The sequence below is a fragment of the Chiloscyllium punctatum genome, chromosome 3 (assembly GCF_047496795.1).
Source record: "Chiloscyllium punctatum isolate Juve2018m chromosome 3, sChiPun1.3, whole genome shotgun sequence".
NCBI lineage: Eukaryota > Metazoa > Chordata > Chondrichthyes > Orectolobiformes > Hemiscylliidae > Chiloscyllium > Chiloscyllium punctatum.
Window position 1 is genome coordinate 125,158,461 of NC_092741.1, and position 6,000 is coordinate 125,164,460.

The following is a 6,000-nucleotide window of genomic DNA, read 5'->3' on the forward strand; positions in this document are numbered from 1 at the left end:
TGGGAGAACGTGCAAACTCCACAGGCAGGAATTGAACCCGGGTCTTAGGCGCTGTGAGGCAGCAGTGCTAACCACTGTGCCACCATGCCGCCCACAGTTCTATAAAGAATTTATAGGTGAATTGGCCAGGGCACTTATAGGTATGTATAATTATTCACACAGTCAGGGTTGCCTCCTGCCTTCTCTGAGAGAAGCAAATATCTCTCTCATTCTTAAGAAAGGAAAAGTCCCAGATGACTGCTCTTCATACAGACCTGTATCCTTATTGAATGTGGACTTTAAAATTCTCTCAAAAATGTTGGCATTAAGATTGAAGAGGGTTTTACCATTCATGATAAACGAGGATCAGATGGGGTTTATTCCGGGTCGCAGATAAACTAATAACATTAGAAGAGTGTGAAACATGGTACAAGTCTGCCGAACTAATCTGCAAGGGATTAGTTGTATCCCTAGATGCAGAGAAGGCATTCGATTTGGAAGAATGCCATATCTCTTTTATACTTTGGAACGGTTTGGTGTTGGAGAGGTCTTAACTAAATGGGTTACAGTATTATAGAATTACCCCAAAGCAGCGGTGGTTACCAGTGGTGTAAGTTCGGATAGCTTTAGTTTTGGCAGAGGTTGTCGTTAGGGATGCCCTCTCTCACCACGATTATTTACACTAGTGATTGAGCCTCTGACGGAAGTTATATGAACTGATCCTAATATGACGGCTCCGGAGGTAAGATTGGGTAAGCATAAAATCACTCTCTATGCAGATGACATCCTTCTTTTCTTAAATGACCCATTGATGTCTGTGCCCCACTTAATTCAAGTGGTTAACTTATTTGGTATGTTCTCAGATTACAAAATTAATTTAATGAAATCAGAAGCCATGCCGCTAGGAGGTCTTACCAGCATATCTAATTTTCCAGATGGATCCCGCTTCCCCTTACGGTGGTCACTGGGAGGCTTTCTTTATTTAGGTCTTTTTATTACCCCGGTATTTGATCAGCTATATAAAGCTAATTATACACATTTATTTGAGAAAATAAGGTGGGACCGCCAACACTGGGAAGATCTCCCAATATCCTGGCTAGGAAGATTAGCTTTGGTCAAGGTGAATATTCTACCTCGCCTATTATACCCTATGAGAATGCTCCCCTTGATGCTGCCGAGACAGGCGCTGCGTAAGCTCTGTGGTTGGCTCGGCTCCTTTATTTGGAGTCATAGATGGCCCCTTATAAGTTGGATAGGTTGCAACTCCCGCAAGTAAGGGGAGGTCTGGATTTTCCGGATTTCAGGAGTTCTCTGTTATCATATGTAGCTGATTGGGCCTCCTGTGACCCACAATCAATCCAGTTGGATATTGAGGCCTCCCAAGTAAAATGTTCCCTCATCAATCTACTATTTATGGTTAAGGTGAGAGTTATTACAGATCATTGTAAAAATCCAATTGTATCAAATACAATCAAAGCTTGGAGATGATGCGACAGGATGAGGGTAATTTACAAAAAACCTCCCCTTCTACCCCTATCGTGGGAACATTGGGATTTCAGTCAGGCTTGACTGATACTGGATTTAAAATCTGGGAGTCCAGAGGTATCTCCTGTTTGGGAGAGCTGTTCGATGGGGAGGTCATGATGTCCTTCAAATAGTTGCGTCAGAAGTTCGGGTTGCCCAGCAAGGACCTTTTTCAATATTTTCAAGTACGAGACTTCATACATAAAAAGACCACATTGATGACTAACCCTTATAAATCGGATATGGAAAGGAGAGTGCTTCGCCCCATGGGTGTGCCCTTAGTCAGTATTCTCGACCACTTGCTACGTAATAAGGTATCGAAGGACATGGAACGGTTATATAAAACCTGGAATCAAGAATTTGGGAGGAAATCTCCTTAGAGATGTGGGAAGATATCTGGGAAAATGCCAGGAAGATCTCTACCTGTAATAGAACTCAGGCTGTTCAATTCAAGATACTTCATAGGGCTCATATGACACCAGAGCAACTTGCAAAGTTCAAGACAGGAGCATCCCCAATGTGCCCTAAATGTAAAATAGAAGTTGGTACTCTCACTCATTGTTTGTGGATATCCATAAGATTCGTAGATATTGGGAGAGCATAGCAAATGCCTTGGCAAAGATTTTGGGAATGGAGATTGGGTTGGACCCAGTGTCCCTTCTTTTGAGTCTTCCAAATTTCCCTTCTCTAGGTGCATACAGGAAGAAACTATTCACTATCCTTTCCTTTTGTGCGAGGAAAAACATTTTAGTAAGTTGGGTATCCAAAAGTCCTCGAGGACTTTCGAATTGGCATAGAATAGTTATGGAATATATCCCCCTGACTTCCTTATGAATATCGTCCACCAAAAAACGGAATTATTTTATAGAACATGGCAGCCCTTTTTGAACTACATTGATGCAGATATATCAGCCATACTGTTTAGGGCCTTTGCTTAACCGTGAGGATGGTGTTGGTTGGTTCGGGGATCCTTGGGAGGAAGAATCCAGTATAAATACAGTTTTGTTATGACTTGATGTAACTTTATTTTGAATGCGTATGTAGGTTTTTTTTGGTTATTGTTAGTGATGTATGATATCTTACTTTATGTTTTGGTAGTCTGTAGAATATTGGATTAGTGGTGCTGGAAAAGCACAGCAGTTCAGGCAGCATCCGAGGAGCAGTAAAATCGACGTTTCAGGTAAAAGCCCTAGAATAGATTAGTAGTTAGCTTTTTAAAATTTTATATTGGTGTGGTTATTGTTATTATATTGTAAAGTGGAATACATTATTTTGTACGAGTTTTGTAATTTTGTAAAAATATCTCAAAAATCTTTTTTTTTCAATAAAAATATGTATTTAAAAAAACAGACTTTGAGAGGGTGTTTCCCCTTGTTGGACACTACAGAATGAAGGGTCATTGTATTAATCTAATGGGTGACTTGAGGGGCTCAACTTTGTACTCCTGCTCCTAGTTCTTATGTTCTAAATAGACAGCTGAACACAGCAGTTCAGAACAACATCTATGACATAAAGAACAAAAGATGGTTGAGAAGACACAGACATCTAACAATACATCAATATGCAGTTTCTTCAGTGCTGTCAAAACAATCTTTGACCAAAGTATTTAAGGGCCCACACTTCTGAGAACAAGCATTGAGAAGAGACCATTGGACAGGGAGACTGTGTACTTGCTGAAGTCTGTTTCAGACTGTCCTCTCCAGTTGGTATCTCTGCAAATGAAAGTGTTCTTTGCAGATACTTTAAAGCAGATAGAAGCAGTTTGATGAAGATGTCTTGAACTGAAATGATCAGACTTCACTGTCACTTTGAAATTTCCAAATAGATATTGATTAAAATGATCACACGCCAACACAGTAGCCAGGCACTGTTTCTCAAATTCAGCATAGCATCACATATCACCTGATGAAGGAGCGTCGCTCTGAAAGCTAGTGTGCTTCCAATTAAACCTGTTGGACTATAACCTGGTGTTGTGTGATTTTTAACTTAGCATCACATAGTTTTTGTCAATGCCCTGAGTGTAAGTGCACCTGATTAAGAGTTACTCCAATTAGTCTCTTTGTCTAATGCTACTCAGTCACTTCATCACTGACTTTATGATATCTCAGTATCATTGTGGTACTGTTCATGTCATCACTTATTGGTTTGATTCTGCTGTTGCTTCTTGTTTAGTCCTAGAATACCACCCACTTCCTTAGCCGTGAACTAGTCTATAGGTTCACATACTGATGACAAATTAGCCAACAGCTTTGGTAAATAGTTCACAAATCCAAGAAATTTATACATTGCTTTGGCATCTACTTCTCTCTACATCTCTGAAGCAGATGCCAAAGCAATGTATAAATTTCTTGGATTTGTGAACTATTTACCAAAGCTGTTGGCTAATTTGTCATCAGTATAATACTTTTGTTGTCCAGACATGTCCATACTTGGCTTCAGGCATCTTCAATTGTATCCTGTTCTTGTTTACTTAGGTTCGTCTGCTGAGCTCTCTCCAGCAAATGTGCTAGATTCTGACCATTGTCCGTACAGCCTTCTTGCATTGTCCCTCCACATTCATACCAGTAGATCATGTACAGTAGCTTCCATCCTGGGAAGATGATTGATATCTTGTGCTGTCTGTGTCATACTCTACCGCAACGATGAAAATGCAAAAGAATATGTGCATCCTTCTGTATTTTCAAATGTCATCCACAATTTAGTTAGAAAACTGCTGTTTTCATTCAGCTTCACTTACCAGTCAAAGCTATACTTTATTTTGAGGATAGCAAAGAACATTGTCCTGGAGAGTAGTGACAAAACCACTTCAATGGTAATAATTAGGGTAATGGGATCTCTGCAAAGCTTGACTGAGGGATCATAATATTGAATCTATACATACTTTGTTTTCCAAGTTTTTTTCGCTGCTACCATGCTACTAATCTAACCTGTAAGCATTATCACTTTCGTAATTATTCCCTTCTTCTTCCAGTTTTTCTACCTTGTCTTTCAGGCTGAACTTGAGGACAGATGCAACTCCCTTTGCTCCTGGGTTGATCTCACTCTCATCTATTTTTGAGATGATATTCAGTGGGAAGATATACATAATCTGTAAAAACATAATTGTAAGCAATTAGCAACCTGTGAAACTCTTCAGATGTCTCTGGTAAGTATAAGGTTAACAGTCTAACTTCAGATTAGGTTCAAGTCAATGTCCACGATCTGAAACTCCAAATCTTGATTCTTCCAATTGCAATGGGCTCTTACCTTTATTTGGCCTATAGCTTCAACCATACTATCAAGAGAGTCTTCTTAAAGCTAAGGTTGTTAGCTAAGCTTTTGATCATCTGTTCTAACAACTTCTTCTTTGACTTGGTGTCAGTCTTAATATGTGAATTGCCTTGCGACATTTTACTCCTTTAAAGTTGCAACATAAACACTAATGACTATCGTTGATATTTGACGCTGAACTAATGCAGCTTTTAGATTATGCAACATAATTAAGATCTTCCAACAGTTTAACAGTGATCAAATAATCTTTTAATATACACCTGTATAAAAACAACTATAGTTAAAAATGAGGAATGCGCTTCCGTCTTGTTCTCATGTACTGTAAGTTCTTAATTTTTGCATGACCTTATGGTCTGAAATCATGCATTAGTCAACTTGTTGTAAAAATTAAACCTTTCTCCATTTTATGTATAAAATAATTTAAACATAGGCAGGTGAAAATTAGAACTACTGTTTGACCCACATGTGACTCCAGGTGTACAACAATGTGTTTAGGTATTAACAGTCCTCTGGAATCATTGAATCACTACAGTGTGGAAGCAGGCCATTTGGCCCATTGATTCCACACTGACCCTCCCTATCCCTGTAACCCTGCATTTCCCATGGCTAATCCACAAAGTCTGCACATCTCTGGACACAATGGGCAATTTAGCATGGCAAATCCACCTAACCTGCACATCTTTCGACTGTGAGAGTAAACCAGAGCACCAGGAGGAAACCCACACAGAGATGGAGAGAATATGCTAACTCCATATGGAGTTCCTTGGGGTGGAATTGTACCCAAGTCCCTGGCACTGTGAGGCAGCAGTACTAACCATACTACCCCAAAATGGCCCAGCAAGCCATTACACTGGTCAATCTAAGCACAAAACCATAAAGACACCTTGCCTGTTCGATCTGCAAAGTCCACCTCACTGACATTTGGGGAAATCTGCAAAACTGGTAGATCAATTCCAAAAGCTAGTCCAGCAAAAGACTGACATAGTTGTAGTCTCAGAATTACACCTTGCAACCTCTGTCCCAGGTTCTTATGTTACCATCCTTATATGTGTCCTGTCCCACCAGCAGGACAGAAGCATCAGGGGGCTCAGAACAGAGATTTATAATTGGGAGGAAACACTGTGTCTCCTTGACATTGGTGATTCCAGAGTGTGGGAAGGATGTCCTCACAGTTGGCAAGTCAGTGAAACAGTCTAGGATGGGTATCCTCTCAGTCAACAATGATTT